Source organism: Pocillopora damicornis, chromosome 4, assembly GCF_964200805.1.
Source record: "Pocillopora damicornis chromosome 4, jaPocDami1.2, whole genome shotgun sequence".
Lineage (NCBI taxonomy): Eukaryota > Metazoa > Cnidaria > Anthozoa > Scleractinia > Pocilloporidae > Pocillopora > Pocillopora damicornis.
In genome coordinates, this window is record NC_142673.1 from 24733613 (window position 1) to 24742765 (window position 9153).

Genomic DNA, 9153 nt, shown 5'->3' on the forward strand with positions numbered 1-9153 from the left:
ATACCCAGGCGGAGATCCAAAATGACGGTGGCAGGCTTGGCTTAGTTATATCACTCAAAACTCGTTCCCGTTTGTCTCATTTGATAAAGAGGGAATCGTTAATGTTTTCATTAAGACAGTATTGCCTTGATTTTCTAATATTTACAACGAAAGACAGTAAATTTCACTTTTCACCCACATTTACTTCCAACCTTTTCTTTTGAACCAGAAACAAAAATGATAGACGTTTAAAACACATGACATCATCCACCTTGTCAAATGTAATAGCATGATCATTTCAATTGTAATGCCTTCTTATCCCAACGTTACTTTGTTTCTTTGCTACATTAGCGAACACTGAACTACTGCTCGTACTCTAGATATGACAATCAACCACAAAATTCCCTAAACCAGATAACATTAAACATAATCTAAAAAATCATGTGTCAATTCACGAGTTTGCTCACAGAGCACTTTGATTTCCTCTCATAATATTTATATATATATATATATATAGGCGTAGAAAAAGTCGAGTTTGCTTCTCTTCTTAACATTCTTTTAAACTTTTGCAGAAACTGAAAGTTATGACGTATAAAGGGAGGCTAAAAAATTTAGAAATGCTGAAGATGAACATCCACAGACGCTCGGAAGAGGTGGGTGTGTGGAAGAGTAGCGTTCAATGTTTGTTGTTGTTGTTTAATTTGTTTTGTCTCGTATATACAATCCCCAATACCCTAAATACCGCTGCACGCAATTAGAGGCTTTAATCACTAAGCTTTATATCTTCTTCGCTTTTATCGGCTCAGTTTTTTTGATAAAATCATAAATAGCCTCCTGGCTTTCGCCTTTGCTTTTTTCAGAGGTTTCCAGATCACAATAAAATTTGCTTGGTAAATGATCTTATTCTTTTTCGTCGTCCTTCGTTGTAATCAATCGTTTGGTGACTTCTTGCCGGACTTCTTTCTTTACAGTTTTAATTGCAAATTTTGAATATGCTGGTTTTCGAGAGTAAAAATTCACAGTTAATGACCGCTTCCGATTAAGAACCAATCAGAACCCTTAGATTCATCTCAGCACTTCCTTGTCATATGATAGAAAATTTAAATGCTAAATTTTTTCTCCCTAAAGAGAAAATGTGTCATGGTCAGTCATGGGAGTTAAAGGGTTAAAGAGTCCTCACACTACCCTGGCGGGCCACTTAACATATTAGGGCTCAACAACAAATAGAGCGAATCGTACATATAAACAATTTATAGACTTTCACAGAATATAATATTAGTGATATCGGCTAAAGCATCTACATCTCAATTTCGTTATTTAGGAATGAAATTATGCTTTAACTTCAAGTTAGCTGTGTAGTCTTCACTGCAGTGAACCTATTTCTTTTGTTCCATTCCGCATCTCAGCTCGCGGGCTCGTGAGCAAATTTCTCTCCGGTGCTGTTGCTCACGTTTTGCCTACAAAGATTCAACAAACATAATCTTAGAACTTCTCTTCAAATTAATTCGAAAACAAAGAAATAAAAAAACAAGACCGTTAAGCTCTGACGAATATTTGGAGTAAAATGCATGAAAAGAACCGAATGACTTCTTCCTCCAATTCAACTATTTGGATACTGACTAAACCAGACAAACCGAAGAGACGATAGATTAAAAACCTGTACTTACCTCCTCCAAGCGTCTACGGGTGTTCATCTTCATCATTTCCAAATTTCCAGCCTCTCCTTTATCTCTAAACTTTTTCAGAGTCCTTCTCTAAAAGAGTTTAAAACGGCTTTCAGTGCGGAAAATTACTGAGTTGAACAACTAGGATCATTCATTAATGACATGAATGAAATGATAAAGAAAAAATATTGTTGAAAGATTCCAGCTCATTTTGACATGAATAAATACATAGTAAGGTATTTCTACGCTCACTAATAAGTGTTCCTAACTGGAAAATCCCCTTTTGAAAGGAAAAGACATCTGGTAGCTGACATTGTGCAATTTCATATTTCTGTTTATGGGCTGTTTTTGCGTCAGAGCTTTCAGAACGAGGCATATATCCCGTATACTGTACTTCATATTTTTGTGTTAAGCGTGTTCTTTTTTTTAAGGCTTGAAAAACGATATTTGAAGTATTCCACGTCTAAAGAACGAGGTATCTTTCAAGTCATTCGCGTTTTATATGGGCTGTTCCGCTCCACGGCTTTAAAAAAACGAGGCATATTTAGCTATGTACCACGCTTGCTTCATTTGCTTAAATAAAGCGCCGTAAGTCGCTGTAAGTTATTCGCGCTTGATATGAGCTGTTTCGCTTTATGGCTTTAAGAATATAATTTTGCCTATTTTATCGGAAAACTACGTTTTCCATGGGAATCTACTGATGCGTATTGGAAATGTACGGCAAAAAAAGTCCACATCTACTATTTGTTTTTTTAGTGCTAAGGTCCAAGAAAAACAAAACAGAAAATTAGGTTAATTTTGTTCCACTATTAGTCTTTAAATGTGAAGCTAATCGAAGCTCCTAGAAAATTCAACTCAAATTAAACATTAACACTATCTAAAACATTTTAGATGGATTGAAAACGAAAGAGCTTTCTACTTATTCATGTACTTTTTCTCCATTGCAAGCACCAGACGCAAGGCAGGAAAGATTATGTATCGAGCCCTCAACTAACATCGGAGAAAGGAACAGTGCAAAAACACAAAGTGCTGTAGTCTTCATCTTGCTGACGTAAGCTTCAGTGTATGAAAAATTCAGATATATATAGTTACCGTCGACGATCCAAGATGTGTGCAGCTGCATAGAAACGCTTTTCCAGCTCAGCTCGGACACATTCAATCACTTTCTCAGTCGGTATTCTCCACAAAAATGCGTCAGTCAAAAAAGCTGCGTAAACTGAGTAACCTAAGCCGAAGGCAAAAGAAAATCAATAATGTGAAACCATGTAAGTGACGAGCGAGTAAGGTCTTTGGCTTAACAGCAGTTGAGGTCCTCTCGGCTGGCCGCATCACGCTATTCTTTTGCTTTTCTGCATCTTACTGTTGGATTCCAGAAGACTATCAAGGAGACTATACTAACAACGCTGCTGACGGAAATTTCTGAGATCAAATAAATCGCTCTTTTTTTGTACAAACTCATGTGTCTCTAATGTAAGATTTTGTTGCTTCCCGAAAGATTATAACACCGTGAAGGGTTTTCGCGTCTGACTTATATACTTCCGCATATTTCAAGTTGTCATAGGCTATTGTCAAAGAACATTATTGCTGACTTTCTATGAGGGTATTTTCAAGATGTCGCGATCAGAAATGATTTTTCGTCTCTTTCTTGATCAAAGTCAATTTCATAGCCGGGAAGGGTTGCCGAACATTTTGGGTTCGTTTACGCGCTTGTAGTGATATAATTACCTGAAGATTAGCGGAAAGGCTGTAGGATACCTCCTTCGAAACACAGCTGTCGGGCATATTTCATTTTCCTTTATTTTCACATTTAAGGCTACATTTGTTTAACTCCTTTTGAGCTACCTCTACAGAAAGAGAAAAAACTTGACTGATACCCTAGGAAGTGTTAAAATCTAGCATGCGCATAAGGAATATAGCCTTGTGTCATATTTGCAAGGAAATAAAAGAACATTACTCGAGAATCTGGTGTTAACCTGAATACGCCATTTTGGCGAAAATAGATAAACCTGGTGAGAAAAGGATTTCAATACGTTTGAGTTTTGTATTGATTTATTAAAGGTAGATGAAAAGTACCCCATACCATAAGGAAAGTACAGATATACCGAAGATATCTGCGGAGTTGAAGTATTTGAAATTCAGGGTAGGAAACCCCCCCCCCCCCCCCCCCCCCCCTTCCTCACAGCCTTTTTCATATAATTGAAATGAATGCACCCTTCCCCGGTTCGTGTACGATTTGAAATGTGCATCATAACGGCTTCCATGTTTTAGAAAAACCCGTTTCTGAATAAATTTTAAAGCTTGTGGTCAAAACAAATTTAAAAAATCTCCTGCAAAGGTACAAAACATAATTTTACCCATCCACAATATGGACGTGACGCCGTTTGTAGTATCTGGTCTTTTTATCTCATTTTTGGACTTTCTGTTGAACTTATCGGACGTAATCCATTAAATATGTTGAGAATAAGCGAGAAAGAGGAAGGATCTGCCATGAGAGCAGAAGGTTCGGTCATAACAAGCGAAGATTCTGCTATTACCAGCGAAGGCTCTGCTTTAAAGAACGATGACTCTGTCAAAGAGAGCGAAAACCTATATCCTTATTGGCGAATCGATATTTCACCAGTGAGCTTTAAAATGAGGGTCGACACCATGATTTTCTCTGAAAAAACCTTCAGTCTTCGATGTCAGCTTCAAATACACGATGGCGTAGCAACCCTCGTTTTTTGGCTCCTATTTTTCATGCTCAAGATTAATGATAATAATAATAATAATAATAATAATAATACAGTGTTATCAATTATTATTTCTAGGTATAAGGAGAGTTAAATGCCTCATATTTTCTTTCTTTCTAGCGCATAATAAATTAAATTGTGGATTATTGGTAGCGTCTTTAGATTTCGAGGAAAACGGGGCCAACCGATGATAAGCGTACGCCATCCCAGCATACACTCCTCAATTTGCACAAAAGAAAGCCTTTTTGATTGCCTTTTTCCTGCTGTCCTGAAAACGAACAGAACTTAAAGGGACACCGCAATGTAATCGAAGTCATTTAAGAGGATAACGTGGAATGATTTGGTACTGAAATTTTGATAATGATCTAAAAGGAGAGTCAACCCATATTCTAGACCCTGGTGGAGCTCTAGGTTGTTACCAACTTACCCGCCGACTGACAATAAGCTGAGGAGTTAAATTGATTGTATTTTAAGTTGGAAAAAACGCACCTCGTGCATTACGTAATGAGAACTGGCGCCACCTCGAAATTCTGGCAAAGGCGTACGGACAAAACCTGTTCTAAAGATTCCATGGCATATAGTAAACCCATTTATACGGTTATGAACAATTCTCCCGTCAAATGCAGTCATCTCCGAAACTGCAGATGAATTGGAACCACACGGATCAGTAACAATCAGCCCATTGGCTCCTGAGAATGTTTTTTCGTCTTGTCACGAGCAAGGACAAAGAAAAAATTCCGAGGAATCGAACCTGAGACCTTCGGATTCCGCGCTCCGATGCTCTAACCACTGAGCCACAGAGACTCCACAGTGAGCGAAGTCTACTGCGAAGTTCATATGACACACGTCCTGCATACTGCTGGGATCAGTAATATCGATAGCGTAATGTTTGTAGATAGAAATAAGAGTAAGTTGTTCCAAAATCTTTTACCACTCATTCTGATAAATTTTAAATACGCACTATATTCAGGTGTTTTAAGAATGCAAATTATTATGTGTTTATTTTTGTAAAGTTTTATTACACGAATGAGATCCTTTCGTCTTCACCGCTAAGAGTTTCAGGTATTTGGCTAGTTTCTCGTTTACCAGTGACATGAATTAACGTTTTGGTAATGTCACTTATCTCAGTGCGTGCCTTGAGATGAAGAAGCTTGTAAAAAGCTCTTTTGAACTGAGGAAGCCTCCATGCGTATAAATAAGGGTTGATACCAGAGTTGCACAACACAATTAAGAATTGCAAATCCCGCAACCAACGAATAAGCTCACAATTACAGCCTGAGCAAAAATTTAACAAGTAAATCATAACACAGACTGGTGTGAACGAAGCAAAAAATGCAGGAAGCACAATCATCAATGCTTCTTTGCATTGATAAGACTTTTTTGGTTCTCCTGTACATCAGATTTTTTGTTTGCCATTGCTCTCCTCTTTCGCCAATGTCTCGATCTTAGTCACAGTCGTTTAAGTATTCCTACATGAACAAAGATGAGAAGACCAAACGTGCTGAGAACAACAGTGTTTGCAAAAATGAAGGAGTAGAATATAAATCCGAGTTGGAAGTATGCAAAAGAAAACCCTAGTACTGCCAACCAAATTGACAGGGATGTTAAAATAGCGCGCTTGGAGGTAACCATTGTTTTTTACTTCGCTGGCGATGATACTGCCACATATCTGTCCACGGTAGGTGCCATGAGTGTTAAAATAGACGCCGTGCGCAAAATAAAGTACAAAATGTGCAAGATTTTGATATCTACGCTGTCAAGTTGAAGCGCTTCGCTGGTGTGAAAAGCAACTGACACTGGATCCATAATCGTTCCCACAACCAGATCAGTGGCCGATAGACTTGACAGGAAATAGTTAAAAGGCGTTTTCAAGTTCCTGAAGGGATCTTTTATGATGGCCAAGCAGACGAGAAAGATTCCAGGAATAGTTAAAATTATCAGAAAAACTGAAAAGGAGGCTGTGAAGTATGAGAGAGCTTTTGGGGAACCAATGTTTGAACACATACTTGACGCTGATGCTAAAGCCATCTAAACTCTCTGATTTGTTCCCGCACGCCCGATGAAATCAACGTATGAGCAAATATTGCATTTGTTAAAGTTAGACTTGACACCGGTTTGTAAAGGTGCTTTCTGTTGTCCTTTACACAGTCACGCCTCTGTTTTTCGGTTTCGGAGCAAACTGGAACTTCTCGGGCCCTCGATGGAAAATTCCGTTTCGAAGTAGCCAAATGAGAGATCTCTGGAACGGTGCATTTGTCGACAACTATGAAAGATCAAATTATTTCAAAAATTTCCGGCATGTGTATCTGGCTATGATTCGTCCGCTTGTCTGATTTTGACTCAAATACAAATTACCATGTTGCTGCATAAAGTGAGGGAGGTCACCAACAGAAGATAACTTGAACACAGCTTCCACCTCAACACAGGTGAAAAAGAAGTCAGTTGAATAAATAATGAGATTTTTGTCCCGCCAGCTGCTTTTTTGGATAGTGAAGCACATCGGCTAGCCAAACATCATTATAATTTATCTATATCCGTCGGCCCTGCAAGAAAAAAACTTACATTTTCTCTCAGTAGAAAGAATCTATCAGCACCTAAAATTAACATACACATGCATACGCAGGAAGATGAAAAAAAACGGCGTCTACGACAGTACACCCAACGACATGACGCCTTTCGCTTTCAAGTTAATTAAGTTTTGTAGTATTTTGCTAGGGAGAAAAATTAGATGAATGCATTTTGGACGGGTTGCATATTCAATTTACAATTCATAAACTTTCAATAACCCAATCCATACACATCGCCTAAATGATAATCAGTGATTGAGGCTGTATTATTAGCACAGCGTAAACATTCGTAGTTCTAGAAGTTGTAGTCATATTTTTTTCTTTGGCTTTATTGATCTCAGCGTGGCGTATGTTTACAGTACAAACATCGTGAGTTTTGATGTTTTCCTCTAAAACAACAACATCAAGAGGTCTGGCTTTTCAGAGTCGGACAACTTGATTAAAATCCCGTTATCAAAAAAACTAAGGCACATTTTGACTAACGCATTTTTGTAAAGAGAGCCAACTGAGAAAGTGGTTAATTTTCTCCGAGCTGAGCTGGTAAAGCCTCTCTATACAGCTGCACACATCTTGGATCGCTGGCGGTTATTATATATACCTGAAGCTTGTGTCAGCAAGATGAAGACTGCAGCGCTTTGTGTTTTTTGCACTGTTCCTTTCTTCATGTTAGTTGGGGGGGCAGCATGGGTATTCCTCCTTGTCGAAGTGCGGATTACACGGGAAAAAAAGTACATAAATAAGTAGAGATCTCTTACATTTCAATCCATCTAAAACGTTTCACGGTTTTTTTTTCGATAAAATGATTTCAAATAGTTCGCCTTATTGATTTTAGTTGAATTGTCTAAGTAGTTCGATTAGGAATGGCAACTTTTCTTCCTTTGAAGGAGGCTCCATAGAGTTTTTGTTCGGTGTTGGCGCACGCGCCAGCGTATTGTTTTGCTGGAAAATTTTTATGTTTTCGCTACTCTAGGTCTCTAAAAGCCATTAAAAAGGCGATGAGCTATTGACTATTGTTTGCCAGTTTGCTGTAGTAAATATTATCAGAATGATATTCGTTATCAATCTAGGCTCCACAAAGGGTGGCGCTCGCCAGTGTTAATTTGGCTTTGCCTTTGATTTTTTTCTATTTGCTTCGGTGAAATCTCTCAAAATTTTCACAATTATTTGTAACGTTTGTCTTGCCGAACATTTAAAAGCCTACACAAAGGGGTTACAAAGGCAGTTTCCTCACTATTTGCAATTTTGTTTTTTTTCGTCCATCTAAAATCTGGCCTGATGAATATTTTTTATCAACAGGCACCAGGAAGGGCACAAAAATGTTTAACGGTCCAGCAAATCTCAGGAAATTCCACCGTAGGAAACGTGATAAATCTTGCTCGAAAGATCCCTATTTTCTTTGTTACAAAACACTATGTTATGGAATGGAACTTCGCCAAAATCTATATCTGAACATGCGAAAACTTGGCAATCTTTCCCTCGGTGTTTTCTTTTCGGTTGACCTCTTTTTCAGGCGTAGAAGGCCTATAAATAAAACATAAAAACTGTATTGTGTTAAACTGTTCTAACACACCTTTTCAGATAACAATCTTGCGATCGTATCGAGCCACAATGTTTGTTTTACATATTGACACTTTTAAAGCTCGCAACCTGTTCGCACCCAGATCTTGCGCGGTCAAAAAACCCTTTGGTGCCTTCTTAAAAAGAGGATGTCCAATAAGGAACACTTATCAGTAAGCGTAGAAATATCTTACCAAATTTTAATATCATGTTTATTGAATCTTTATAGGAAAAACGCAAGCAGCAGTACCGGAGAGAAATTTGCTTACTGGCCCGCGAGATGGGATGTGAAATGTACTGAAGATTACACAGCTAACTTGAAGTTAAAGCATAATTTTATTCTTAAATGACGAAATCTAGATGTAGATGTTTTATCCGCTGTCATCGATATTGTATTCTGTGAAAATCTATATATTGTTTGAATTCAATAAAGGCTGTGGTCCATATCGTGAATATGTACGATTCGCTCTATTTGATGTTGAGCTGTAACATTTTAAGTGGTGGCCAGGGCGGTGTGAAGTCTCTTTAACACACAGCGTAAACATTAGCTGTTCTGGAAGTTGTAATCATATTTTTTTATTTGGCTTTATTCGATGGTTGCGTGATAAACAGCTAACGAGGATGCAATGGTATAATTTTAAATCTCTTATTTAACTA

The 9153-nt window shown here is 37.9% G+C and overlaps 1 long non-coding RNA gene and 1 pseudogene across 1 annotated transcript; both read right to left on the minus strand.

Moving 5' to 3' along the window:
* Window positions 1-1222: 1222 nt before the first annotated feature.
* LOC149047366 (uncharacterized) lies at window positions 1223-2752 on the minus strand. The gene is made up of 3 exons (XR_016186415.1): window positions 2575-2752; window positions 1647-1733; window positions 1223-1436 (listed from the first exon to the last, which is right to left on the minus strand). It is a non-coding gene; the product is annotated as an uncharacterized LOC149047366 (long non-coding RNA).
* A 2638-nt stretch (window positions 2753-5390) lies between these two features.
* On the minus strand, window positions 5391-6498 carry LOC113683532 (adrenocorticotropic hormone receptor-like; annotated as a pseudogene).
* Window positions 6499-9153: the final 2655 nt, after the last annotated feature.